General features: G+C 36.3%; 1 long non-coding RNA gene across 3 annotated transcripts in view; it reads left to right on the top strand.

Moving 5' to 3' along the window:
* The window catches only part of LOC107034924 (uncharacterized), a 131386-nt gene continuing 117865 nt past the window's right edge, over nucleotides 1-13521 (top strand). For all 3 annotated transcript variants that reach the window (XR_012060170.1, XR_012060169.1, XR_004193251.2), the window contains exons 1-2: nucleotides 1-182; nucleotides 1411-1461. This is a non-coding gene — a long non-coding RNA (uncharacterized lncRNA). The remainder of the gene's footprint in view (nucleotides 183-1410; nucleotides 1462-13521) is intronic.

A 13521-nucleotide genomic window follows, 5' to 3' on the forward strand; every position in this document is an offset into this window, starting at 1 on the left:
ACGCGCCGACGGACGGGCTGCGACGACCGGTGGGGGCGGAGGCCGCCGCGGGTGTTGGCTGTGGAGGAGAGAGGGCTGAGCCTGAGAACTGCCTGCGGCGTCTGCGTTAAGCAGTGAGGCGCCCTCACGTATGCGCGTACTGTGTCATCCGCCCCAGGCGTCGGAGCTCTGGACGTTTTGAGGTGACAAATGTTTTGGCTTCGGGAACCTGCCCTCGTGGGAGGAGCCTGAGCTTGGGGGCTGGCCCGGCCCCGCCCCCGGCTCGTCTGGCCTCTGGGGTGTTTTGGTCGCGCTTGGGACCGGAGCTGGAGGAGCCACGTCGGCGAGGGGTTGGCGCGTCTCCCAAAGAGCGGGGCGGGGCGGGGCGGGAGCCTTCGGGTTTCCGCGAGCTCAGCTGACCCAGTTGTGGCTGGGCGGTGAAGTTTTAACAGAACTGGGTTTTCATGACAGCTCTCAAGTTGCACAGGGTGTCCTAGGCCCTCCCGAAACCTGAGGAGATCAGAAGCGGAGACAAGTATGGAATAGTATAGGTGGAGGTGGAAGTAGAAGTTAGTTTAAAAGCCCTGCCTTGTATGGGGGTATGGGGAACTCTTTACTATCTTCGCTATAATTGTTAACCTAAAACTGTTCTAAAATGAAAAGGTTTATTAAGGAAAAATTTAAACTAAGCAAAAGAAACAAGAAACCTTGCCTTTTGATCCCCAGCCAAAGTATATTCTAAAATATAATTACTTGTATTCCATGAATCTGCCCCTTCTCCCACAACCACCGATAGCCTTTCCATTCTGAACCTCAAGTTTTTGACCTTTTATTTCTTGAAATTAACGTGGAGTAAATAACTCTTTATAGTCTTCCTACAGATGTTGAAATTAAATATTCCATGCCGTGGGCGACGGGTGCAATCTTTCCTCACTAGACAGGATAAATATGCGTACATATACACACATGTCATGAGTTGAATATCTAGTGAAAAGAGTGATACTTTGTGCTTTTTACTGGTCACTGCCTGATTTAAAGCCATTCACAACAACTTTGCCCGAGTTAGTTTGCTGGTGTGTGATTTTTGAAACTCATTAATTATGAAATTGCACCTAATTTTTTCCCATATCTAAGTACAACTGGACCCACTGTTTAACCTGAATTATCCATTTTGAGGCTGTAGTTAAATTAGATTAATTTTATTAGCAAACCATTTCCCATGGTTAGAAGGACACTCCCCCAATACCACCAACCGGTATTAGATCTGCTTCCCACTGTCAATTGAGATACTGGCTTTTTTTTTTTTTTTTGGTGTAAGTCTCCATGAGCCCCATTAATGTACGTCTCCCCAGCAAATTAGGTTTCTAGGTCAGTAAGTCTGTCTTAGTCTATAGATGGATGGCTTATAAACAACAAATTTATTTCTCACAGTTCAAGAGCGTGGGAAGTCTGAGATCAAGGTGGCAGCAGACTTGGTGTCTGGTGAGTTCCTGCTTCCTGGTTCATAGACAAATGTGTCTGGCTGCGGCCTCATGTGGTGGGAGGGAGGGGGGAAGCTTTTTGGAATCTCTTTTATAAAGGAACTAATCTTCCTGAGAACTCTGTGTTAATAATCTAGTCATCTACCCCTGTCTCCTTACAGTATCACATTGGAGGTTAGGATTTCAACATATGAATATTTGGGGAGGCACAAACATTCAGTCTGTAGTAAAGGCTGAAGCCAAACTCTGGTCTGTAGTGAATTTTTCAGAGAGACTTATTTGTATAGTATATTGTATCATTCCAACTACTATATGGATGTTTTTATTTTAAATTTTAAAATTTATGAGAATTTAGGAAACAGAAAAAGAGATACAATCTCACATAATCCAGCTACTTCCACAATGGGACATCAATATGTTTTAGTACATTGATAATTTTAATATATTTATAAATTTAGCATATTTATATTCTTAATATAATGTTTAGATTTTCATTTTAACACATTCATAATCCACTGAAGGTATATTAGTTCACATTGTAAGTTCATTAGCACGCTTGGAACTGCATTCCACTCAGGTAACTTGACTGAAAAGTAACATTTCAAGAAGAGTACTGAATTGATGACAAGATTTGACAGTGACAGACTTATCTGATAAATTTTCTTTCTACTGTCATCTGGAATGTTGGAAATGAACATTGTAACTGATTAATCCAAAAAGCATTTTCTGAGCGCTTGCTAAGTGTCAAGAATTGTACTAGATTGTTGGAGAGCTAGACGTTAAAAAAGACATAATCCCCATCCCACAGTGAAATCAGTGGGTAGACAGGACTCCAAACAAGTAATTACAGTTATGGGAATAAACACTATAATTGAAGGTTGTGTGAGATGCAGTAGAAGCAAGAAGTGGGAGCATTTAACTTCAACAGACAAGAAATGCTTCCTTAAATTTGTGGCATTTGAGATGAATCTTGAAGAATCTTGAAGAATCTTGAAGAATCTTGAAGAAGAAGTTGAAATTTGCTGGAACACAAGTAGTAATAGGACATTCCAGATAGAAACAACATTATATGTAAAGTCATGGTATTGAAATACCACAGCCCTTTGAAGGACTTAGTTCTTTGTTTCTGAAAGAGTAGGATGCTTATGAGGGAAGAGTAAGAGTAAAGAGGGGCTAGAAAATGAAAGTTTATGGGTCCCATTTAGGAATTTATTCTTTAGTTTATTCTAGTGGCCAGAGGGAAACTATTGAGTTTTAAGCAGAAGAGTTATGTGACCAGATTTTTGTTTTCCAGGAAATTCACATGCTAATAACTTAGAGCAATGCAAGCTCAATTGGGAGATTATTACAAGTAGTTGAGGTAAAACCTGAGAAGTCTTGAACTCCTTAGTGAATTGGGATTCTAGAGGAAGAATGAGATTGGAGAGAGGAGATAAAATCGATAGAATTAAATGTGGTAGATCTTTACAGTTTTATGCCCCTCATTTTGAATTATGTTTTCATGACTACCTGTATCCGTACCCTTGGTTAGTCCTCTCTTTGACCCCTGGGATGAAAGCAATTGTAATTTAGCAGAGGCTTGAAAAATATTTACACAGTGGGACTTCCTCTTTTATTGCTGGCAACTCTTCTATCACCATGTAATCAGATTAGGGCTAACCTCTTAGAAAATGAGGGACCACTTGGAGAGAGGCCCCAGGTGTCCCAACCATCTCAGCCTTCCCAGTTGAGGCCTCAAACATATGTATGAGGCCATCCTAGACCATCCAAACCCAACTAAGATGGTTCAGACCAGAAGAATCAGCCAGTCAACCCACAGAATCACAAGAAATAAGATTTTGTTTTAAGCCTCCAGATTTGGAGCAGATGGTTTCATAACAAAAGTTAATTGGTACCCTAGGTGACCAAGTAGATGTGGAGTGGGTAAGAAGAAATCTAAGATGAATTTCCATTTTGTAACTTGGGTTGATGGATTAATCAATATTGGAAAGCTACAAGTATTAGAACAAGTATAAATATTAGAACAAGTAATAGGTTGTATTACAAGAGAATAGAAAATGTATTTTTTTAAAGACCAAGTCTGGAAGGATAACAATAAATTCAGCTTTGGAAGTACTCAGTCTTAGGAGTTCTTCGGACATACAGGTGAAGATATCCAGTTGGCAATTTGATGTAAAGATCTGGAGATTAAAAATTTGAAGTAAAAGCTGTGGCTTTGAATGGCATTGCCCATTCTCATTTATTAGATTTGGGAGCTTTTTTTTTTTAGATTTGTTGGTATTTTGTACTTAGCATTATCTACAAATAGAGATAGTCTCTTCCTTTGCAGTCTGTATGCCTTTTCTTTATCATTTTGGCTGGAAATGCCACTAACATGTTGAATAGGAATGGTGAGAGTAGACATCCTTGCCTTTTTCCTGATTTTAGGGGGAAGATCTTCAGTTTTTCACTGATAAGTGTTAGCTCTAGTTTTTCTTCTGTAGATGTTTTCAGGTTAGATCAGTTCAGTTCTTCTTCTAGTTTACTAAGAATTTTGTTTTGATTTTATTTTTATCTTTATTTTTCTTCCATTTTAAATTTATGTATTTTACAATATCATATTTTTAAAATTGAAGTGTAGTTGATGTACAATATTATATGTTACAAGTATACAATATATTGATTCACAAATTTTTAAAGGTTATACTCCATTTATAGTTACTATAAAATACTGGCTATATTCCCCATGTTGTACAATACAATATGATTTACTAATATTTTGTGGTGAATTTTTGCATCTATGTTTATGGGAGATACTGCCTTTCATCTAATATCTTTATCTGGTTTTGATAACAAGGTCATGCCAGCCTGAATTGGAAATGTCTCCTCCTTTTCTGTTTTCAGGAAAGATTGTATAGAATTAGTATTATTTCTTAATCTTTAATTTGGTAGAATTTGCCAGTGAAGCTGTTTGGCTTAGAATTTTCTTTATGGAAAGGTTTTAAACTACAAATTTAATTTCCTTAGTATAGGATTATTCAAGTTATATACATCTTCTTGAGTGAGCTTTTGTAGTTCATGCCTATGAATGAATTGGCATAAAATTGCTTATAATATTCCCTTATTATCTTTTAAATATCTGTAGTGTCTGTAATTATGCTACCTCTTTCATTCTTAATTTTGGTAATGTGTCTTCTTGGTTTTTTTTTTTCCCCCTGGACAGTATGGCTAGAAGTTTATAGATTTTATTGATATATTCAATAAATTTATTTATTTTGGTTTTACTTACTTTTCTCTGTTGTTTTCTTGTTTTTAATTTTAATGATTTCTACTCTTTATTATTTTCTTTGGTTTGCTTTGGATTTAATTTGCTCTTTTTTATCTGATTTCTAAAGGAAAAGTTTAAGTTAAATCAATAAGATCTTTTTTTTTCCTAATTTAAGCATATAATTGTATGTATTTCCCTCTAAGCACTTTTTTAACTGAATTTCATAAATTTTGATATGTTGTATTTTTATTTTAACTCAGTTCAAAAATATTTTCTAATTTTCCTTGTGACTTCTTCTTTGATCCATATTTAGAAGTGTGTGGTTTAATTTTAAAATATTTGTGACTTTTCCAGGTATCTTTCTATTATTTATTTCTAATTTAATTCTGATATATTCAGAGAACATGCTCCTTATGATTTCAATTCTTTGAAATTTGTATTATGACTTAGAATATGTCTTGATGAATGTTCCAGGTGCACTTGAAAAGTGTTTGTATTGTGCTGTTGTTGGGTAGAGTGTTCTACAAATGTCTTATGAGGTCAAAGTTGATGGATAGTATTGTTCAGGTCTTCTCAATTTTTTCACTGATTTTCTGTCTGCTTATTCTATCCATTGCTGAGAGAAGTACTGAAGTCTCCAAGAATAATTATGAATTTGTCTATTTATCCTTTCAGTTCTTTCAGTTTTTTCTTCATGTATTTTGAAGATCTGTTTTTAGTTCCATACACAATTAGAATTCTTATATCTTCTTGGTAATTTGATCCCTTTAATAGTGTGGTAATATTCCTCTTTATCCATTGTAATACATAGCAACTCCACTTCTTTGATTAGTGTTTTCATGTTACGTCTTTTTCCATCCTTTCTTAACCTATCTGTGGATTGCTGCTTTTCTTTTCATTGAATCTTTAAAAAGAAATCCAGCTTGACAATTTCTGCTTTTAATTGGTGTATTTAGACCATTTACATTTAGTGTAGTTATTGATATAGTTGGAATTAAGTTACCATTTTCTTATTTTGCTTTCTGTTCGTCTTTTTTGTTTCTCTATTCCATTTTTCTGCTTTTCTTTTGGATTATTTGGGTATTTTTAGTATTCTGTTGTAATTTATCTATTGGTTTTTTGGTTAGCTCTCTTTATAGATTTTTTTTTTCAGTTTCTTATTTTTAATTGTAGTAAAATACACGTAACATAAACTTTACTTTCTTAACTATTTTTAAATGTGCAGTTCAGTGTTGTTAAGTGTATTCACCTTGTGCAACCAATCTCCAGAACTTTTCATCTTGCAAAACTGAAACTCTATACCCATTAAGCAACGACCCCCCATTCTCTCTCTCCCACCCCCTGACAAACACCATTCTACTTTCTCTGAATTTGTCTACTCTAGATACCTCATGTAAGTGGAATCATGCAGTATTTGTCTTTGTGACTGGCTTATTTCACTTAGCATAATGTCCCCAAAGTTCTTCCATTTTATAGCAGGTATCAGAATTTCCTTTCTTTTTTAAAGCTGAATAATATTCCACTGTATATATTGCATTATTTTATCCATTCATCTATCTATGGACACTTGGGTTGCTTCTGCCTTTAGACTATTATGAATAATCTGCTGTAAATATGGGTATGCAAATATCTCTTTGAGATCCTGCTTTCAGTTCTTTTGGATATACACCCAAAGTGGAATTGCTGTATCAATTTTTAATTTTTTGAGGAACTGCCATACTGTTTTCCATAACAGCTGCATCATTTTACATTCTCACCAACACTGCACAAGGGTTTTTAATTTCTCCACATCCTCACCAACACCTATTCTTTGCTTTTCTCTTCCTTCTTTCCTTTTTTTTCCCTTTCTTTTCTTTTTTCTTTTTCTGTCTTTTATAGTAGCTGTCCTGATGAATGTGAATTGAGACCTCATTGTGGTTTCCTTTTATCCAGCTCTGTTGAGATATGTGACATGTAACCATTGTGGTTTTGATTTGTATTTCCATGATGATTAGTGATGTTGAGCATCTTTTCATATGCTTGTTGGTCATTTGTATATTTTCTTGGAGATTTATTGTTCTTTAGTGGTTACTCCAAGAATTATAATATACATCCCTAACCTTTCACAGTCTACTTGGAGCTAATCTTTTATAAAATGTCAAAATCTTACATCCATATGGGTAGGTCCCTTTATTTTCTTCTTTTCTCTTATAATTGTCATGTTTGTTACATCTATATCCTTTGAAAATTGTATCAAACTGTTATAATTTTTGCTTATAACAGTCATAGAGATTTTAAAGAACTTAAGGAAATCAAAAGAGTGTTTCATATTTATCTAGATATTTACATTTCTTATGCTTGTATTTCATCCTTCAAGTTCCAGGTTTCTCTCTGATATCATTTCCCTTTGTCCTGAAGAACTTTTTTTAGGATTTCTGTTAGGGCAGGTCTGCTGGCAGTGTATTCTCTTTGTTTCCATTCATCTGGTAATGTCTTTATTTTATCTTCATCATTGAAGGATATTTTGATTGACATCTAGTTCTAGGTACAGAATTGTTTTGGCTTTTCACAGGATTTCTAATAAGAAATTCACAGTCATTCAAGTCATTGTTCCTCTATATGTAGTGTATTATTTTCCTCTAGCTGCTGTCAAGAATTTTTCTTTGCCTTGGGCTTCCAGCATTTTCTTAAATTGAGATATAATTGACATACAGCATTATATTAGTGTACAAAATAATGATTTTATATTTGTATATCTAGCAGTTTTATTATGATGTCTTTGGGAGTGGTTTTCTATAAGTTTATACGGTTTAAGATTTGCTAGGCTTCTTGAATTTCAGTAGATTTGTAAATTTATGTCTTTCATCAAATTTGGGGTATTTTTGATAATTGTGACTGGTGTCTAAATTAAGGGCAGTCTTATGAATCTTACACCTGTGGAATCTGACACTTCCCAAAGTAGAATTGAATTAAGTTATAGGACACCCAGTTGGTGTCCAGAGAGTTGAAAAATTAGCTGATTTGGTGAAAAAAAACGTGCTTTGTGTCAGAAGTGTTCTGTGGGTAGTAGAGAAACAGTTTTCCTTTAGTTGGTGTCAGAGAAATGGGATTTGCTAGAATGTAGAATGGCTCCTGGCTTAAGCAAACATGTGGTTTATGAAAGGAAAAGCCAAAAAAATGGGGAATGTGGAACCTCTTAATCCCCATATGGCTACCTAGTCAACCCATGGTATGAAACTGCAGCTACACTGCAATCAGTTACTAAAAATTACCCATGGGATTTAGAAATGGTGGTACACCTGACTCCTAAGGAGTTGGCTTATTGGATATGTAAGGAAATGCAAAATAATAAGAAGCATGCTAACCTTATAATCCCCTGGTTATTGTTATCTGTAATAGCCAAAATGGAAGAAAGTGCTGGGTCAGGCCTTGTTGCTCAGATTTGGGTTGATTTACTTAGATTTTGGTTGATCTGAGTTTTGGCCACTAGCCTCAAAGGGAAAAATTATGCCAGAACAACAAAAATTGCCTCTAATACCTCTGTTGCCAAGAATGTAGTCTACATGCGGGTTTTAGAAACTATTGAAACCAAAGGATTTAGTGTGGAGGAACTGTCTCATTTTGTAGATCAGTATCATTAGCTTTCTGTAGAACCTTTACTAAAATGGATTGTGAGAATAACTAAATTAGCAATACCTTTGGTTTTAAATGCTACAGAGTAAAAGAGTTGTTTGGGTTGATACAGGACCCAGAGCTCACTGTTAAACAATCACAGATGGCTATACACGATCCAGACACACAGGAGATTATTTGAGAAGGAACAGTCAGCCTCATGGACTGGACAAAAACCATTGTAAAGTGTGTTTATCCTGAGAAGGGGGACCACCTAACTCCCCCTGTAGTCACCAAGTAGAACACCCCAGATGAAGCAGCTGCTAATGTTTTGTATGCAAGCCATGTGAGACTGGTTTTATGATGACTGAGATGTTCCCCCACTGAATATGCCCATTACTCAGGTTATGGTAGATGCTGTGATTAAGGAGGCCCCTGTTACATAGACACTCCATATAACTCTTACTGCTGCAAAATCAAACTATCTTGAGAAGTCCTGTTAGGTTTGCCATCTCTGCTTTTGAGTATGGGTCTTACTGAAACCAAGATCATTAGAGTAATTAACAAGGAAATGGGAGTGAGACAGAAGGGCTTATTTGGGTAGAGTGGAAGTCTTTATATGAAGTGGGATAAATGTGGTAGACATTGATGGTGTTGAAATGAAGGTGTTGATACAAACTTGGGTGGACCAGTAGGACCCACTGCTAGTCCCCCAACATTTTAAGGCCCCAAACAAGTCTGCTCTATTTAATTTAGTTTGGAAGAATTTAAAAATCCAGAAGTCATATATTACCTTGAGAAACCCTACCCACACTTGCCGGGGGTGATGGTCAGGTATTAACCTACCTGACCTTCTCCAAGGTAAAGATTTATGAAGGGACCAGGGTCTTCTGGCCTGACCCTCAAAGCCATATGCATTTGTGTGTATAAAGTGGTCAAGGGGTAGAGATATTTCTGGAACTCCTTTATATCAGAGCCCCATGAACTGTGGTATAGAAAGCCCTAATCTGGACTTCAATCAGATTGAGAGATTGTAGAAATGTAAGAGTTGATAGGATTATAAAATTGGAATATTTAAACAGGTTTTATATAAAGAAATTGTGTCTCCTTTATCTGAATAGTTAATGGGAATGAGTATGTTTGTCTGGGGAATGCCTCTTCTAATTAGTATTATAAAAGCAGAATCTGTTGATGGAGGCTACAGAGGATTGTAAGGGTTAATAGGATTGAGGTGAAAGTTTGAAAGAGAATTGGTATGTTTGCACAGGCTTTTTGTTGGGTTTCTTTTACCTGCTTGTATTAGGGGGATGAACATTGTGTTTCACTGGGGAACATGTCACCTACCTAGTATTATAAAACACGACACATGTATATCGGCTCTTCAGGCAGTGTTATTTGGACATGCTAAATGGATACCAATAAGACTACCTGAGTCCAAACAGTATAGAACACAAACTGGAGTGCCGATACAAAGTCTCTGTACAGTAGCTCAGTGTAGAGTATAGATTGGAGTTTATTGCAAGTCTGTGAGCACCTCCTAGCACTGACTACGAGGATTTTAGTCTAGAGAATTCCCATCTAAGGGGCAATTACAAGCTTGTTATCAGACATTAATTAAAACTACCCCTATGGCTAAAGAGTAGAAAATAATCTTGAAATCTGAAATTCCTACGGTATCTTGGATGCTGTTGAAAAGACACTCTTACCGGGTTGGGCAATGTCCGGAAGAGTTCCTTCATAAAATGGAAGTAGTTTACACAACACCATGCTACCTGTGGAATGCAGGGATCATGTGCTCATAAGCAGGGAGCCTCTTTTCCCCTAGGATTAACTTTGAAACTATATGAGGAGCCACCAGATTCTGTCATCACTTGGGCAGTTCCCTATAAATAGCTCTCAGCTGACCAACAAAGAGCTGCTTGATTTGTGGATGGTAGTTGTAAGGTAAACAGCATCCTGTTTGGAAGGCCACCATTCTGATCAAAGAAAGTAAAAACAAATCAGGTAGGTGGACTGAATTGCATGCTGTTTTCTTAGCAGTGACGGGAGAATTGAACAATGATAAAAGCCTGTAAGTTTTGGTATTTACCAACTTGTAGATGATGACCGATGAAGGGCAATGAAAACCTGGTCTTTTAAAGGGGTGCCTTATGGGGCACAGCTCTGTGGAACTCACTATGGAAATTTGAGCAGTACATTAAAGTAGGACATGTTAATGCCCATCAGAACTCCCATGGGACATTCTGAATGTCATATTGTTACATTCTGAGTCCCATTAAAATCCTCTGAAGTGCATTGATTTTTGTTGTTCTTTTCAGCACTTAGTCATCTTGGTTGGATTGAGACTACAAAGTCTGTCTTGCCTTTTTTCCCCTAGAGGTTCCAACATCAGGGTAGTTCTGTCCTACTTCTGTGCTACTCAGGGATTAGTCTCAGACTTGTGTTTCGCTTTATATTGTGGTTCAGTTCTCAAGGACTTTGCTTGCTGCTTTGGGATGTTCTGTGTATGTGTCCCTTAGAAATGAGCCCTGGACATAGGCTGATTCATACAGAACAAAAATAGGAGAAGTCTTTTTCCAGTTCTCTTCTCTCTCAGATTCTCCTCAGTTTCCTGTCTCTCTCCTCCTATAGCTGGAATGATGGGGTTTCTCTAAGGAATTTTACTTGCCTATGCTACAGCAAGAGAAAAACAGAGTGGAAAAAAAATGGGGATTTTCCCCCCACAAATCTTTGAGCCCCAGGGACCTGTTTTCTCAGTTCCTCTGTCTACAAAGATAGGGTTTCTCTAGGAGTTTTAGTTGCCCACGGGGCCACTACCACAGCTTCACTGGGCACCCACCCTCAGGTAAAACACACACACAAACACACACACATGCACACACACGAAAGAGGAAACTCACTTCTGTATGGGTCCCTTTTCCAAGTTTGACTCTTGTCCCCAATGTTGTTTTTGTTTACTTTCTTGCTAAGGTACTTGCTTTTTGTGTTTCATCCAGAGTATTTAGGTATAATCAGCAGTAAAGATAGGCTTTAGTGGACTACGCCTTCTTGGCTGGCACTGGAATCTCTAAATACATATTTCTTAAATTAGCTATTTAATCTATTAGTCTGTCTCTTCCATTATACTCAATGTCAGCAGGGATTATTTTGGTTTTGTGTATTACTGTATCCCCATGCCTAATACAGTTCTTGGCATATGCTAAATAGCCAGTAAATATTTATTGAATAAATGAACAAATGGACACTTTTCAGACCTTATCTTACTTGACATTTTGGCAGCATTCTACACGAAGGGTTGTTCTCACCTGGGTTCTTTCTTCCTTAGGCTTCCATAGTACTATATTCTGCTGGATTCCCCACTTCTCTAGCATTTCTTTTTTCTTTTTGTATTCTTATTTTTTATTCCAATGTAGTCAATTTACAGTGTTAGTTTCAGGTGTACAGCAAAGCAATTTAGTTATACATATACATACATATATATTTTTTCAGTTTCTTTTCCATTACGGCTCATTATAAGAAATTGAATATACAGTAGGTCTTAGCAGTTCTTTATAGGCAAGTTGCTACTTCTTCATGATCCTTACAGCTTTAGAAAATGCTTTTGAAAAGGGGACAGAGTTAGCCCACATAGGCACAAGCACAACCTTAGTAATAAATGTTCAGTCACCATTTCATCATCCTAGAACAGCATAGATGTTTGTTGACTGCATGGTGGCACTCCTTTGGTGTCCTTTTGTTACCTGTTATTAGGTCCTCTGCAACTCTTCCCTCACTTATCTAGCTTATTATTACTTTTTTATACACATTCTTGCTATAATTTTCAAAAAGTTAAAAACATGACTCATTCAAATATGAAGGGAAGTATTTCAAATATTATTCAGTTTATTAATTAATGAGAGAACATATAAGATATCAAGACTGGTTCAAAGAAAAAGTCAAAGAGAACTTAAATAGTCAAAGTTATGCTGAAATAAATTTATCAATAGATGAAAACTCCTACAAGGTGGGAGACATAATATTTGGGGTTATGTTTTTTACCAGATGAAAAACAATTAAATTTCTACCAAAAGATTTGTGTTTATATTGGTCAGGACAGGAATCATTTGCACTGTCCTCTGATCGGATGAGCAATTGCTTTGTTTCCAGTTTTCCTACAAGTTAACTACTACCCCCATGAAGTTCTAAAATAGCCTAGTCAGTAGAGTCAAATTAAGATGCACATTCCTACATAATCAGATAATTCCCAGAGGGTCTGCTAAATTACATCCTGCATTCTATTGAAAGGACCCCAATAATCTCTTCTGCCTATTTCCAAGTTTTGTGTATTTTTTCTTAATACTCTTTGCACTAGACAAAACAACTTTACTTTTTTTTTCCTTTGTATTTGTTCCCTTTGGTGTAAACTATGATTGATCTTTTTTTAACAGACGTTGCATTTACTAACTCAGGGATGGTAAATACATATCACTTGTGTTACCACTCTACCTGTCTATAATATGATAGTTATTGACAATTGATATCAAACTCGTTCTTTTTTTAATTGAAATATAGTTGACATACTATATTATGTTAGGTTCAGATATATTACATAGCGATTTGACATTTGCATGCATTATGAAATTACCACCGCAATAAGTCTAGTAACCATCTGTCCCTATACAAAGTGATTATAATATTATTGACCATATTTCTCATGTTGTATGTTACATCCCTGTAATGTATTTATTTTATAACTTGAGTTTAGTACCTCTCAATCCCCTTCACCTATTTCGTCTGCCCCCTCACCTACCTCCTTCAGTCACCTGAATGTTCTAAGTATCTATGTCTGTTTTCATTTTGTTTTTTCAGATATAAGTGAGATTATACAATATCTGTCTTTCTGTGTCTGACTTATTTCACTTAGCATAATACCCTCCAGATCCATCTATGTTATCACAAATGGCAACATTTCATTTTTTATGGCTGAGTAGTATTCCATTGTAGATCAATACTACATCTTCTTCATCCATTCAATTATCAGTGGACACTTTGATTGCTTCCATAACTAGGCTATTATAAATAATGCTGCAATAAACGTGAATGGGCATATAACTTTTCTAATTAGTGTTTTTGTTTTCTTTGGCTAAATACCCAGAAGTGAAATTTCTTGTTTATGTGACAGTTCTCTATTTTTAATTTTTTAAGGCCCCTCCATACAGTTTTCCCTATCAACAGTGCAAGAGG

This window comes from Vicugna pacos, chromosome 16, assembly GCF_048564905.1.
Source record: "Vicugna pacos chromosome 16, VicPac4, whole genome shotgun sequence".
In the NCBI taxonomy this organism is placed as follows: Eukaryota; Metazoa; Chordata; class Mammalia; order Artiodactyla; family Camelidae; genus Vicugna; species Vicugna pacos.